The sequence below is a fragment of the Sapajus apella genome, unplaced genomic scaffold, assembly GCF_009761245.1.
Source record: "Sapajus apella isolate SASKATOON/1434 unplaced genomic scaffold, GSC_monkey_1.0 scaffold9, whole genome shotgun sequence".
Classification (NCBI taxonomy): domain Eukaryota; kingdom Metazoa; phylum Chordata; class Mammalia; order Primates; family Cebidae; genus Sapajus; species Sapajus apella.
The window spans coordinates 22738900-22754273 of NW_022436949.1; positions in this window are offsets into that span (position 1 = coordinate 22738900).

The window sequence follows — 15374 nt, forward strand, 5'->3', positions numbered from 1 at the left end:
AAACAAAGCAACATAAAAGGAAATGGGTAGAAGAAATAAAGAAAAATAACGAGAGATTTGGTTTACCTATATATAGGGTGGGGATAAGCTATTGTAATAAAAATAAACATTAAATATCAACACTAAAATTCACTTAAAATGAATGTATTTGTGTTTAGCATTGCATATTAAAGGAGAAAAGCCTGTATGAATTGTGAATACCAAGGAAAATGAAATCTGGGGTATCAACGTTACAAAGTAGCAAGAATGACTCATTCATTGTGTATTTAGAAAACTTCCAGAAAGGTAATATAATACTAAGGGATGTATTTCAGTTGTGTTTGGATGTTGGCAGCATTGTTGGAGTAACTTTCCAAGGTAAGCAGTTCCAAACTTCAGATTATTAATTCTGAGGTACAGTAGCCAGTTAAGTCAACCAAAGAATTCCTGAGTATACCCCCAGCACTTACATGTATAGCTCTTTGTTTAATATTTCCCTGTGTCTCTATTCTTCCCAACCGAATACTGAATGAAGTTGAGGTTTCTATTTTCTTCATATATTTGCCCATTGCCAGATACAGAGTCAATACTAAAATAAATTTCTGTTGAGTCATCAATACATTTTTACTATAGACTGGGAAGCCTGTGGAAGGGCACATACTCATGTAGGGAACCGTTTTATTCTTTTGAATATATAGCTTGAGTGGATCTGTCATTGTAAGAATTTATCTGTATTTTTGAATGAAAGGGAAAGAGAGCTCTGAATTTTGAAAGTGGAAAACCACTAGCCTATTTATTGGTGCTTACATTAAAACTGACATTTATTTTAAGAGTTTGAAAATTATTTTAACGGGTATCAGAATATTATTTTAACCATAAAAGAAAGACTCTCACGTGATTATTCAGGAAAGAAATCCAGACTCTAAAACAATCATATATTCACTTAAAGTTTACTGATAACTTACATGGTCAAGATGCTTGCGGAGAGATGTGGAAATAAAAAGGATATGATCCAAGCCTTCAAAGTTCTCACAGAGGAGTGGCAGGAATATACATGCAAGTGAATCCTCATGAAAATATGGAATAAGTTTAAAAATATACAACCCAAAAGCAGTAGACACATATCTATATGTTAGAATAGTTATAGTCACTTACCTTTGAATTATAATTTTATTGCATCATAAACATAATTTTTTGTGTATACTTTTTACTAGTAAGGGCAATCAGGTGAACAATTTAAAGGCATCTTCCAGTGATGCACTGTCCACATGTATTATGCTTACAATAAAACTCATAAAATTATTACTGATTAAACTTGTTATATAAAATATTTGAAAACAGAAAATCCTTTTTATAATACATTTTTTGATATGCTGTTAGAAATTCTAGAGTTAGCTAAATAACTGCTTACTATTGTAAACCCTTTTATGTAATTTAACCTTTTGCATTTTCCTGTGGTAATTCATTTCAAATTTTACCATTTAGTTATTATCAGGTTACCTTGGATACCGTAGCATTAATTGAAAAGTGTGCCATTTTAGTATTTCGTTTTACTGAAAGTTTTTTTTTTTTCCCTCTTCATTTGTACTGCAGTTTGAAATAGAACACAATGAGTTATAAATTATTTGCAAAATAACCCTAGGATTTCCTGGCCTTTACAAATTGTAATAGTTGCCTGGAATCTAAAATCAGAGGGGTTAAATCGCAGTCCTTTCTCTTTGTGGTTAGACCATAAATACTTTTCATTTTGTTGAATAATTTATGACCTGCTTTCATTTTCTGATGTTTATTTTTCTCTATGAGAAATTTAGAAATGTTTTAGTATAATTTTAAGTTTCTAGATGGAATTCTGTTTTCTGGAAATTTAAAAAAGCTGAACTACTTAATTATAGGCACTTGTCTACTTTCTTATCTGAAATTTCACTAGCTGCCATAAACATTAATGAAACTCAATTTTATATATGAATGAAAGTGGCTTGTAGTATATCATACTTAAAATGTGTTTTCCCACAAAAGAGCTCATATTCTAGTATATTTTAAAAGTTGTTTGACAGATGTATGTGTGTGTGTATCCATGTGTGTGCTTTATGATGAGGAATTATCAGGCAAACCATTTAATATTACATTTTTTAAAAGTAGGGACCATCTTGGTCAAAAACTGTGTGTAACTTCTCATCCTAAATGATTTTTAATATTTGCTTCTTGGTCATTCAGTGAAGAAAAGAAGAAACACAAATAACCCTTTAATTAGCTCTATTAAAAACAGTAGCAGTAACTAGCTTTATAATGAAATATTGAGGCTTTAAAAATTAAGAAAAAAATTGTTTAGGTCATTTAAGTAATATATAATAGCATGACTCCCAATACTTTTCAAATATACTTAAAAATCCAAGGTTTTATTATATTACTACTAATATTATTCATCGGCAGTACCTGGGAGTTTGTGAGAAGAATAGAATGTCATGTCAGATCCCAGATCTACTGGATTATTCTATACATTTGAATAATATTTCCAGGTAATAAGCATGCACATTAATGTTTGAGAAGCATTGATTTATTTGATAGTATTATATAAGATACCATCAATTAAAGAGAAAATAAATCTATAAGGGCCAGCCTCTTATGTAATACATATACATACTTCTTTTTTATATTATTTATTTAGACTTGTTTTACATTGAAACAATACTTTTTTAAAAATCCTGGAAAATAAAATGAATACATTTATAGGTAGATGATTTAAAGTCTGTCTATAATTTCAACATTTAAGTCATCCTGATACTGACATCCCTATTTTATTTTCTAATTAAAGTATACAGTGTGATGATTTGATATACACATATAGACTGAACTGATTACTACAGTCAAGTGAATTAACATATTTATCTCAATGTAGTTTTTTGTGATAAGAGCACTTAATATCTACTTTCTTAGCAAATTTGATGTGTACAATAAAATATTATCTGTAGTACCCAAACTATACATTAGATCATTGGAATTTATCCTACATAATTGAAACATTTTACTCTTTGCCCAACATCTTCCTATTTACACCAAACTTCTACCTCTGATAATCACCATTCTAATCTCTGCTTCTATGAATTTAACTATTTTTAGATTCCCCTTACAAATGAGATTGTGCCATATTTTTCTTTTGTGTCTGGCTTACTTCACTTAGCATAATGTCTTCTGGGTTCATCCATATTATTGCAAATGAGATTTTCTTATTTTTAAGGTTTATATGATTTCATATGTATATGAATAATATATGTATCACATTTTCTTTATGCATTCATTTGTTGATAAACACATAGGTTGTTTCCATAATTTGGCTATTGTGAATAATGCTGCAACAAACTTTGGAGTGCAGGTATCACTTTGACATACTGATTTCATTTCCTTTGGCTAGATACCCAGAAATGGAATTGATGGATCATATGGTAGTTCTGTTATTAATTTTTGAAGGAAGCTATTCCATACTGTTTTCCATGATGGCTATATTAATAAATCTTTCCATCACAGTTCTGTTTTCTCCACATTCTCACCAACACTTTATTTTTAATAATAACCAACTTATCATTTGCGATATCTTACGATAGTTTGATTTGCATTATCCTGATTATTGGTGGTATTGAGTGCCGTTTTTTTTAGTTATTGTTCATTTTTGTCAAAAAGACCAACAAAATTTACAATACAATATTATTAAATATTCATTTCAGTCCTGCTAATTACATTGACACTGTTATGCTACATATTGCTGGAATTTTTAAAATATATTCTATTGCACTTTACGTTCTGGGGTACATGTGCAGATCATGCAGGATTGTTGTATAGGTACATACATGACAATGTGGTTTGCTGCCTCCATCCCCCTGTCACCTATATCTGGCATTTCTCCCCATTTTATCCCTCCCCAACCTCCCTATCCACCGCTTTCTCTTCCTTATTCCCCCGAAACAGACCCCAGTGTGTAATGCTGCCATCCCTGTGTCCACGTGTTCTCATTGTTCAACACCCGCCGCAAAACATGCGGTGTTTCATTTTCTGTTCTTGTGTCAGTTTGCTGAGAATGATGTTTTCCAGATTCATCCATGTCCCTACAAAGGACATAAACTCATCCTTTTTTATGGCTGCATAGTATTCCATGGTGTATATGTGCCACATTTTCATTGTCCAGTCTATCTTCAATGGGCATTTGGGTTGGTTCCAGGTCTTTGCTATTGTAAACAGGAGCACCTTTTCATAAACATATTGGATATCTGTGTGTCTTCTTTGGATAAACGTCTAGTTAAGTCTGTAGCCTGTATTTAAATTGAGTTCTTCTTCTTATTATTATTTGCTATTGAGTTGTATGGGTTTCTTACATATTTTGAAGGTTAACTCCTTATCAGATACATGGTTTGCAAATATTTTTCCACTCTGTAGGTGGCCTTCAAATTTTGCTGATTTCTTTATTCATTGTGCAGAAGCTTTTGAATTTGGCATAACTCCATGTATTTTGCTTTTGTCACCCGTGCTTTTGGTGTCATACCCAAAAACTTATTGCTGAGATCAATGCCAAGGAGTTTGTTCCCTATGTTTTCTTTTAGGCATTTTACATTTCGGGTTTTACATTTAAATCTTTAACAACTTTTGATTTTTGTGTATGGTGTAAGATAAGGGTCCAATTTCATTATTTTATGGTGAATATTTAGTTTTTCCATACCGTTTATTGAAGAAACTATCCTTTCCCCACTGTGTTCTTGGCATCTTCTTGAAAATTATTTGACTGTACATGCATGGGTTTATTTTGGGATTTCTTTCCTGTTCCATTGGTCTATGAGTCAATTTACACATCAATACCATGGTGTTTTGTGTATTATATCTTTGTGACGTAATTGGAAATCAGGAAGTGTGATGCCTACAGCTTTGTATTTCTTGCTGAAGGTTGCTTTGGCTATTTAGGTCTTTTATGGTTTTACATAAATTTTAGCACTTTTTTTTTTCCTATTTATGTGAAACATGCCATTGGCATTTTGATAATGATTGCATTGAATCTGTAGATTGCCTGGTGTATTAGTCAGTTTTCACACTGCTATGAAGAAATACCAGAAACGAGGTAATTTATAAATAAAAGAGGTTTAGTTGACTCCAGGCTTAACAGGAAGTCAAACTGGGAGGTTTCAGGAAACTTACAATCATGGTGAAAGGTGAAGGAGAATCAAGGATCTTCATCATGTGGTAGCAGGAGACAGAGTGTGTGAAGGGGGTGAACTGCTGCACACTTTTCAACCCTCAGATCTCATGAGAACTCATTATTCTGCGAACAGCTTGGGGGACCACCCCGTAGTCCAATCACCTCCCACAAGGTCCCTTCCTTAACACATGGGAGAATTGCAATTCAAGAAGACAATTCTCCCAGAATTACAATTCTAGAAGAGATTTGGGTGGGGACACAGCCAAACACTATCATTCTGGCCCTGGCTCCTCCTAAATCTCACATTTTAAAACACAGTCATGCGTTCCTAACAGTCCCCCATAATCTTAACTCATTTCAGCATTAACCCAAAAGTCTAAGTCCAAAGTCTTATCTGAGACAAACCAATCCCTTCCAACTATGAGCCTGTAAAATAAAAAACAAGTTAGTTACTTTCAAGAAACAATGAGGGCACAGGGATTGGGTAAATGTTCTCACTCCATGGGGAAGAAATTGGCCAAAACAAAAAGGCTGCAGGCCTCATGCAAGTTCAGAACCCAACAGGACACTCATTAAATCTTAAAGATCCAACATAATCCCCTTTGGCTCCATTTCTCACATCCAGGGAATGCTGATGCAAGAATTGGGCTCTGAAGGCCTTGGACAGTCCACCCCTGTGGCTCTGTAGGGTATAGCCCCATAGCAGCTTTCATGGGCTGACATTGAGTATCTGCAGCTTTTCCAGGCACATGGTGCAAGCTGTGGGTGGATCTATTACTCTGGGGTCTAGAGAATGGTGGTCCTCTTTCTACAGCTCCATTTGGCAGTGGCCCAGTGAATACTCTGTGTGGAGACTCCAACTCCACATTTCCCTTCCACACTGTCCTAGCAGAGGTTCTCCATGAGGGCTCTGCCCCTGCAGCAAATTTCTGTCTGGACATCCAGGTGTTTTCATACATCCTATGAAATCTAGGTGGAGCTCCCAAAACTCAACTTTTATATCCTAGGTACCTGGAGGTCCAACACCACATGGAAGCTGCTAAGGTTTGGGGCTTGCTCCCTTTGCCGCAACTGCATGAGCTGTACCTTGGCCCCTTTTAGCCATGGCTGGAGCTGGAGTGGCTGGAATACAAAGATGCACAGAGTAGTGGGGCCTTGGGCCAGGCCCATGAAACCATTATTCCCTCCTAGGCCTCTCAGCCTGTGATGAGAGGGGCTGCCTCCAAGATCTCTGACATGCCATGAAGACATTTTCCCCATTGTCTTTGTGATGAACATTTGGCTCCTTATTACTTATGCAAATTTCTGTAGCCAGCTTAAATCTTTCCCCAGGTAATGGGTTTTTCATTTCTGCCACATGGTCAGGCTGCAAATTTTCCAAAATGTTATGATCTGCTTACTTTTTAAACATAAATTCCAATTTGAGGCCATCTCTTTGTGAATGCATATAACTGTAGGCTTTCAGAAAAAGCCACGTAAAATCTCAGATGCTTTGCTGCTTAGAAATTTCTTATGCCAGAATACCCCAAATCATCTCTCTCAAGTTCAAAGTTCCACAGATCTCTTGGGCAGGGGCAAAATGCTGCCTGTCTCTTTGCTACAGCAGAACAAGAGTGACCTTTGCTCCAGTTTCCAGGAAGTTCCTCATCTCCATCTGAGACCACCTCAGCCTGGCCTTTGTGGTCCATAATGCTATCATTTTGGTAAAAACCATTCAACAAATCTCTAGGAAGTTCCAAACTTTCTCATGTCTTCCTCTTTTTCTCTGAGCCCTTCAACCTATTCTAACCTCTGTTTGTTTCCCTGTTCCAAAGTGACATCCACATTTTCAGGTATCTTTATAATAGTGCCCCACTTCTCTTGGTACCAATTTTCTGGATTAGTCCATTTTCACATTGTTAAAAAGAACTACTTGAGACTGGGTAATTTATAAAGAAAATAGGTTTAATTGACTCTCAGTTATGCATGGCTGGCAAGTCCTCAGGAAACTTACAATAACGGTGGAAGGTGAAGAAAAAGCAAGGCATGTTTTACATGGTGGCAGGAAAGAAAGAGGGAAATTTGCCATATGCTTTTAAATCATTAGATCTTGTAGAACTCATTCACTATTGCGAGAAAAGCCTGGGGGGAACTGCCCCCATGACCCATTCACCTCCCACCAGGTCCCTCCCTCGAAATGCGGGAATTGCAATTTGAGATGAGATTTGGGAGGGGAAACGGAGCCAAACCATATCACCTGGGTATTTTGGATATTTTAAAATTATTAATTCTGGCATAGATATCTCATGTCATTTTTCTCAAGGATTGGTCATATTGTCTTGGATCTTTCTTTGTGCAATAAATATGAATTACATTTTAAATATTTTGCTGTGAAACTTTGAGTAGTAGTGAAATTCTTTGGAGGATGTATGTGTGTAAGAGAGTGTGTGCGTAAGTGGGGCATGTTGTGTTTTGTTAGGTAATCCACCTGGTTAGATTTAGTATATAAATTCTGTTTAATCTGCTTTGGCCAGTGGTTCCAATATAAATTTAGTTTTCAAAGGCTTTGTTATTTTTGTTTGGGTCTATCCTGGAACTCAGGGTTTAGTGTGAGACTTGCATATTGGTTTATATTATAGATTATTTTAAAAAGATTTTTGTGTTAATGTGCATCTGTTCTGCATAAACAGTATGAGGTTGAGCTCAGAACCTGAGCCAGTTCACAGACATAAGTAGGGAATCCTGTTCACCAGTTCTTCCTTCTCCCCAGGAGTTTCTCGCTCAGCATTTTAATTTCCTGCACTTTCCTGCAGTTTTGTATAACTTCAAACTTCAGGAAAATAATAGCAAGTAAAAAGAAAAATGTAGGAGGAACTCCCCCCTGCCCCCCACCCCTTTGGAACATAGGGCCTCTTGGTTCCTCTGGCCAAAAATGATCTTGAATTTTCCTGTTGTTGCCATTTAGAATTTTAGGTGTTAATGTTGCTTCAACAGCAGTGCAGCTTTGTGAGTAGGTAAGGCTTCCAAGGGAGCTGGGAGAAAGAAGAACATAAGACAACAGAAACACATGGTGGATTATCTCTACCCTTTGGTCCACAGAGGGCCTATTTCCCAAAGAAGAATTTATTTCAGAATTTTTATAATTTGTACCTGCTATGCAGTTTTGTACTCCATGCAGGCTTTCAAAAGATAAAGCGTAGAGAGAAATAAACAAAAACCAAAACCAAATACTGTAACCTCACCTCCATACTGATTGTTCTTTAAGGTTTGACTTACTTTTCAGTTCTTTTGCTATTGTTGACTTTTCAGAGCTCTCATGTAGTTGCTTTTCATATATTGCATAGAAATCTTAGTTGTAATCTTGGGAAGATATAAGATTCATTGGGCCTATTTCATCTTGACAGAAACCAGAAATCTGTGGGAATATTTAAATTTTTAAAATAATGTCCTTAATACATATAAGAGAATATATATTTTCTACTTTTGAAACTTTGTTGGTAGTTATTCCAGTGTTTTTAAACTTCCAAATTTTTTATTGTGATGTCAGTTTTAGGACTTTTTATTGTTCTTTAAAAGAAAAAATGTGTCTTTTTTACCTGGTGTTTTTGAGATTTTCTCATTGGCTGGGTGTGGTGGCTCATGCCTATAATCCCTGTACTTTGGGAGGCCAATGCAGGTGAATCATTTGAGGTTAGGAGTTTGAGAGCAGCTTGGCCAACATGGAGAAACACCGTTTCTACTGAAAATAACAACAACAACAACAACAACAAAAACCATATACAATTGGCTGGGTGTGGTGGCACTTGCCTGTAATACTAGCTATTTGGGAGGCTGAGGCAGGAGAATCACTGGAACCTGAGAGGCAGAGGTTGCAACAAGCCGAGATTGCAACACTGTACTCTAGCCTGGGTAATAGAGTAAGACTCTGTCTCAGAAAAAAATATATATATATTTCTCATTGTACCTTTTCTGCAATAGTTCCATTGTTATATACTATATTTTTCTTTGTTATTAAGCTGTTTGGATTACACAGTATATCTCACATCTGTGGCCCTTTTTATTTTTACAAAATTCTCAGAAATTACCTCTTCAAATATGGCTTCTGGTTTCCTCTGTTTTTTGGTCTGTATGTCAGTTTCATATATGTTAGACCTATTTGCATTATCCTTTATGACTTTGAAGCTCTCTTTTGTTTTGTTTTTGTATTTGCTCTTTGAGTTTCAGAATGGACTTTTCCCAGGGACCTATCTTCCAGATTACCAATCCTCTCTTGAACAGTGTCTCATCGGCTGGGAAACTAATCAACTGAGTTCTCATTTTTAGCTGTTATATTTTTATGTTTAATAATTTTGACATAATTATTTTAAGAATTATAGCTCTTTGGTAAAATTTTCTGTGCTCTTGTTGAAATATATTTGTTGTAGTTATTTAAATGTCTAATATCTATTAATTCTAAAAACTAAAAAATTTGTGGGACCCTTCTATTTTCTTTTTTCCATTTTATCAAATAATGTGCTTTTATGGTAATTTTCAATTAAATACCAGCCACGTGTATAAAAATTGTAGATGATCTGGATGATGCTATCTCTTCCTATAGATTATTTCCTTTAGGATTTTGATAGCTAAGAAATAGATCACCATACTATATCTAGAATTGAATTGTTTCAATCTTGACTTTCTGTGTTTGTTCTGTTATAGGTATATTTTTGATTCATAAATACTATAGGGTGTTTTTCTTAGTAATTTCCTTTCTTTTTTTTTGGTGGGGGAGGGTGGTGATGGAGTTTCACTCTGCCACCCAGGCTGGAGTGTAGTGGCATGATCTCAGCTCACTGCAACCCCTGACTCCTGGGGGCAAGCAATTCTCCTGCATCAGCCTCCTGAGAAGCTGGGATTATAGGTGTCCGCCACCACACCCAGTTAATTTCTGTATTTTTAGTAGAGATGGGGTTTCACCATGTTGGCCAGGCTGGTCTCGAACTCCTGACCTCAGGTGATCCACCTGCATTGGCCTCCCAAAGTGCTAGGATTATAGACGTGAGCCACCACATTTGGTGTTCCTTAGTAATTTCTACCTGAAACCTGGAGTATTTACTTATGTTATCTCACCTCGTTAGGCTCTGACTGCCAATACTTTTCCTTCCCAACCTATAGCACTGCTTACAGCTCTGTTTATTTTTCAGCTTCTCAATTTCTGCTCTTGAAGTAAGAATAAAAATAATATGGAATGTTATTCTTTCAGTGAGTTTCCCTTTTCTTTTTAACTGGGTTCTTCAGGTGCTGACTGCCATCATAGTTTCCTAATGTCTTCAAAGAGATAATTTTATATTTTATCTACTTCTCTTTTTCTTTGTGTGAGAATTGGTCTACCATGAATTAGTCTGTCTCTTCCAGATATGGAAATTTTAGAAAGAATTTTTTTCTTATAGTTCTGTTCTTATGTGTTTCTCTATAATAAATACATTGGCGTGAACATATATATAATGGCAGATGTATGTCTGTGGATATATATGTGTATGTGTCATTGACATATTTTATGTTCTGATACCAAAATTGGTTATCTTATGTTTAACTTTTTATATATACTTTACACTCCACGAATCTTAACCAATCACTGTGAAAACACTTACCTTTGTAGCAGTTCTCCCTTAACAGTCTCATAGTCACATTTTTCCACATGAGCTTGGCAGAAGGCTTAGACATACAGGTTTTAGGACACATGGAGAAACTAATGCTCCAGAACTGTTCACATGAGAGATACTGTTCATTAAAAGTACTTTGATTTTCCCTTGTGAAAATACCCAATATTTTTCACTTTAAATGATTCTATAAGTGTTAAGTTTCTTGATTTTTTTCTTAGACCTCTTCTTTGCTCATCATTTTCTGGTGATTGATATATAAAAAATATGGACTTGCCCCTATAACCTTCTATAGTTCTTTCTTGACCAAAATATTTTCAGCCTAAAAAATGTGTTGGGGCATCCATTCTGTGCCTTTTTAATTTTGACTTTGCTGGCCTTGCACCATACTGCAGTTTTCAAACATTTCTGGCATTCTGTTTTATTTGTAATTTAATCAATCACAAACTCCATGTGACACCCAAGTCAGACATGAATTGTGCAAGGAAAATGCCACATACCTGGACACCATTGCATTTAGTTAGATGTTCTTTGAGAGTTTAATTCTTTTCCCCAAATATTTTGATGTTAGGAGATATGGGGAGTAAAGAGTCACAACAATGGTACAGAATAAAGCAATGTTGTATCATTAGTCCTGTTATAATTTCAGCAGATTCTACCAACTTTTTGTTTACATGAGATAAAATTGAATTGGAGAAATGAACATAATTGTAGTGTAGTGTTTGAGCATTATGCATCATATACTGGAAAAAAATGCATTAGGTATTTTGAAAGCGTGTCAAATTCAAAAAAGTAACAACTTGTTTAAATACAGAGTAACATTTTTTCAAATGCGTATCCTTTATGGGTATTTTCTCCAATGGTTAATTTTATGTCTCCTACTCATAGCTGTGTCACTGTCAATTGGAATCAGTACATAAATTTAGTGTAAAGTTGTGCTTGTGTTTACAGAATACGTCTGTCATTGAAGTTTATGTTGTTAGAGAAATGCAACTTTTCTCACTGTTGAGAATTATACCTAATGGATCTACGTGCTACATTTGTTTTGAGGGTCACTTTAGAGAAAATATGTTTAGTGACATTTATTGTAGCAATAAAAAATTTCAAAGTGGTGCACAAATTTTGTATCAACAAGACTGGTTTAAGGATTGAAGAATCACTAGAAAGAGGAAAGACATGCTTTAGTAGAAAAAGGGTATTCTAGGAAAGTAGTGGAGAAAATTCTGGAGGACAGAATTGTTACCAGTAATTGATACTCTGGCAAGACCTATCTTTCAGTTTGATCTATGCACGAAGGAGAGAGAGGAACTGTAAGCAGATGCTGAAAGAATGGTTCGTATGTATAATCCTTATGAAAATTGCAGGTGCAAGAGTGTATTTTGTGAAAGTGTGAAAGTTAAGGTGTTGTGACTAGAGAGAATTCTAGAAGAAATTCTCAAGTCATCAAGCAACATCCATGCCATGAGATTTGGTCACATACATCATGAGAGAGCAGCATCCATGGTGGAAAATAGTACAATAGTAAAAAAAAGTCTTCAATTAATTTCAAGGACAATACTAAGAGAATGAGGCTGGAACAAAAATGAGGAAAAATAGTAGACCACTGTGGTTTCTGAAAAATACAGTCTTGAACTCATTACTTTGAAGATTGTTTCTAGCTAGAACAATTTCAGCTGCAAATGTAAAACTGTATTTGAATTAGATCAAGGAAAAGTAGAAAAGTTATTGGCTCACCTCAGTGCAGGAAGGTAGGGTGTGTTTGGTTTTAAGTGGGCTCTCAAGAGACCTCTGTATCCAGGAATTGAAAAAGTTCCTGCTTTTCTACTCCTGTATATCCTTCTTCACCCTTGTCCCTACTCTCATATATTTATTATGATTGTTGTTTTACAGTTGGAAAATAATCTATGAATGTTTTATTAAATTAAGTGTGCATATGTGCACACATACAATCCTTGTCCTTAGAAATCCTACTTTTGTGAAGCTATGCTACAGAAATAAATCAGTAGATAATAAAGAATATATAGATATATGCTTTAAATAGATAATGCATTATAAGATGAGAGTGTGTGTATGCATGCTTTCATATGCCTAAAATCATTCCAGAAAAATAGTTATAAAACTATTAATAGAGTTACTCTGGGAAAGCAATGACTTGGTGTGGGCAAAAGGAGTACCTTCCTTTTTTTTGTGCTCTGTAGTCCTGCTTGGATTAATTGTATCAAAACGAAAAGTATTTTTCTATCTTCTTGTGTAATTTTGAATTGTATCCTTTTAAAAATGTGTAAGGAAAATTTGAAAATCCTTATGTTACTTAAAAAGAAAAGTAGTTTAAGATGTGATTAGGATTTGAGCAGAATTTATAATTCAAAAATCTCATTGCATAAATATTTTTAGGTTAGCTTTTTTCCCCCCTTTTTTGAGAGAGAGTATTGCTTTGTCACCCAGGCTGGAGTACAGTGGCACATTGTAGGCTCACTGCAACCTCCACCTCCTGGATTCAAGCAATTCTCCTGCCTCAGCCTCCCAAGTAGCTGGGATTACAGGTGTGTGCCACTGTGCCTTGCTAATTTTTGTATTTTTAGTAGAGACAGGGTTTCACCACGTTGGCCAGGCTGGCCTCAAACTCCTGACCTTGTGATCTGCCCGTCTTGGCCTCTCAAAGTGCTGGGATTACAGGTGTGAGCCACTGCATCCGGTCTTAGGTCAGTTTTTTACCAAATACATACAGTGAAAATGTTGATGTGTATTAAACAGTCTCACTGGTTGTCATGGTGACATTATCTAATTTGTTTCGTATGTCTGTTTAATCACTAATGCTACAGAGACTTGCCTCTAGCTTGTTTGGCATCTAGAAAGTGATTGAAAGACAAATTCATGGAGAGACAAACAAATATACAAATTAAATATGACTGTTATTCCCTATTTTCTCTTCTTCCTTTTAGTCACTTTTGAAGCACTAGCTGAGTCCACAACTGACAGAGACATCAATAGCTTCCAAAAGTCTACTTTAGCACATTTTTTAAAAGGGGGAAGCATAGCATTTGGGCGTTAGATGATTTCATTTCTAGTCACAACTGTTACACTTACATAGTGCCTATTATTTTATCATTTACCTAGAACTTGACAGTTTGCAAACTACTTTCAAGTAAATTATTATATTTAAGCCTCACAACAGCTCTGAGATTCATGGTACTATTGCCCCCATTTTAAAGATAAGAAATCTCAAACAAGAAAGGTTAAACAACTTGCCCAACTTGAAAGCAATTTATAATTGGAATTGCAAGGGAAATAACACAAGCTTAGGTTTGTAGACCTAAAGCTCAAAGCTTGTTTCAAGATGCTGTTGCCTAGTAGACTATGCCTTTTATAAACAACATTTAAAATAATATATTAAAAAGTAACAGGGTGTGGCCAGGCATGGTGACTCACACCTGCAGTACCAGAACTTTGGGAGGCCAAGACACGGAGATCACCTGAGGTCAGGAGTTCAAGATGAGCCTGGGAAACATGGCGAAACCCTATCTCTACTAAAAAATACAAAAAATTAGCCACGTCTGGTAGTGGGCACTTTTAATCCCAGCTTCTCTGGAGGCTGAGGTAGGGAGAATTGCAGAATTGCTTGAACCTGGGAGGCAGAGGTTGCAGTGAGTTGACATTATTGTATTCCAGCCTGGATGACAGAGCAAGATTCCATCACAAAAAAAAGGAAAAAAGCAAAATTACTTTCAATTTATCAAAAACTCTGAGAGAGGACTCCATAAGAAAATGTGAGCTTTTTTGAACTTAATTAATAGGACCTAGAAGAATAAGGCATTAGTCAGAAGATTCCGGGAAGAAAAATCCTTTTGAAGAACATGAAGTTTTCAAAAACTGAAAAATATACATTTTGTGAGCAGTAGTCCCCTGGAAGTCTGTCCATTTTTCTTTCTTATTAGGAGTTTTTAGTTGCCTAGTATTATTTTTTTTCCATTTTGTTTTTTGGCTGCTTGTATTTTTTTTCTAGGATTTTCATAGTTGATCTTCTAATCTTACTGCCTTCAGTGCTTAAGTAATGTGACTTTTGAACTTTATCTGACGCTCTGCATGCTAAAATTATAAAAACAAAGGCCACACAAAAAAGTGATTTCTAAGATTAAGGTTGTAGTCTTAAATTGAATGACTAAGATATATATATATTTTAAAGTAACTACTGGGTATTATGCTTACTATCTTTGTAATGGGATTATTGATACACCAAACCCCAATGACATGCAATTTACCCACAAAACAAACCTGCACATATTTTTGAGGTCAATTAATGTATAGTATAATGTACCTATTTAAAATATACGTAGCTAAGCAATGACACAATTTTAACAATGGTGCAAATATATTTATGTAACCGCCTAATCAATTAAGAGGCAAAACTTTCCATCCCCAAAATGTTCCCAGTGTCCTTTTGAAGCCAGCCTTATCTGCTCCTTCACCCTCAACATAATATAACAAATAAAAGCCAAATTAAACAAGGCCAAAGTGTTTGGAAAACTGCAAGATCAAAATAGAGATTTATCATGGAGAAATGCCATGATCTTACTCACATCCGTAAAATTAACTGTTAGGAG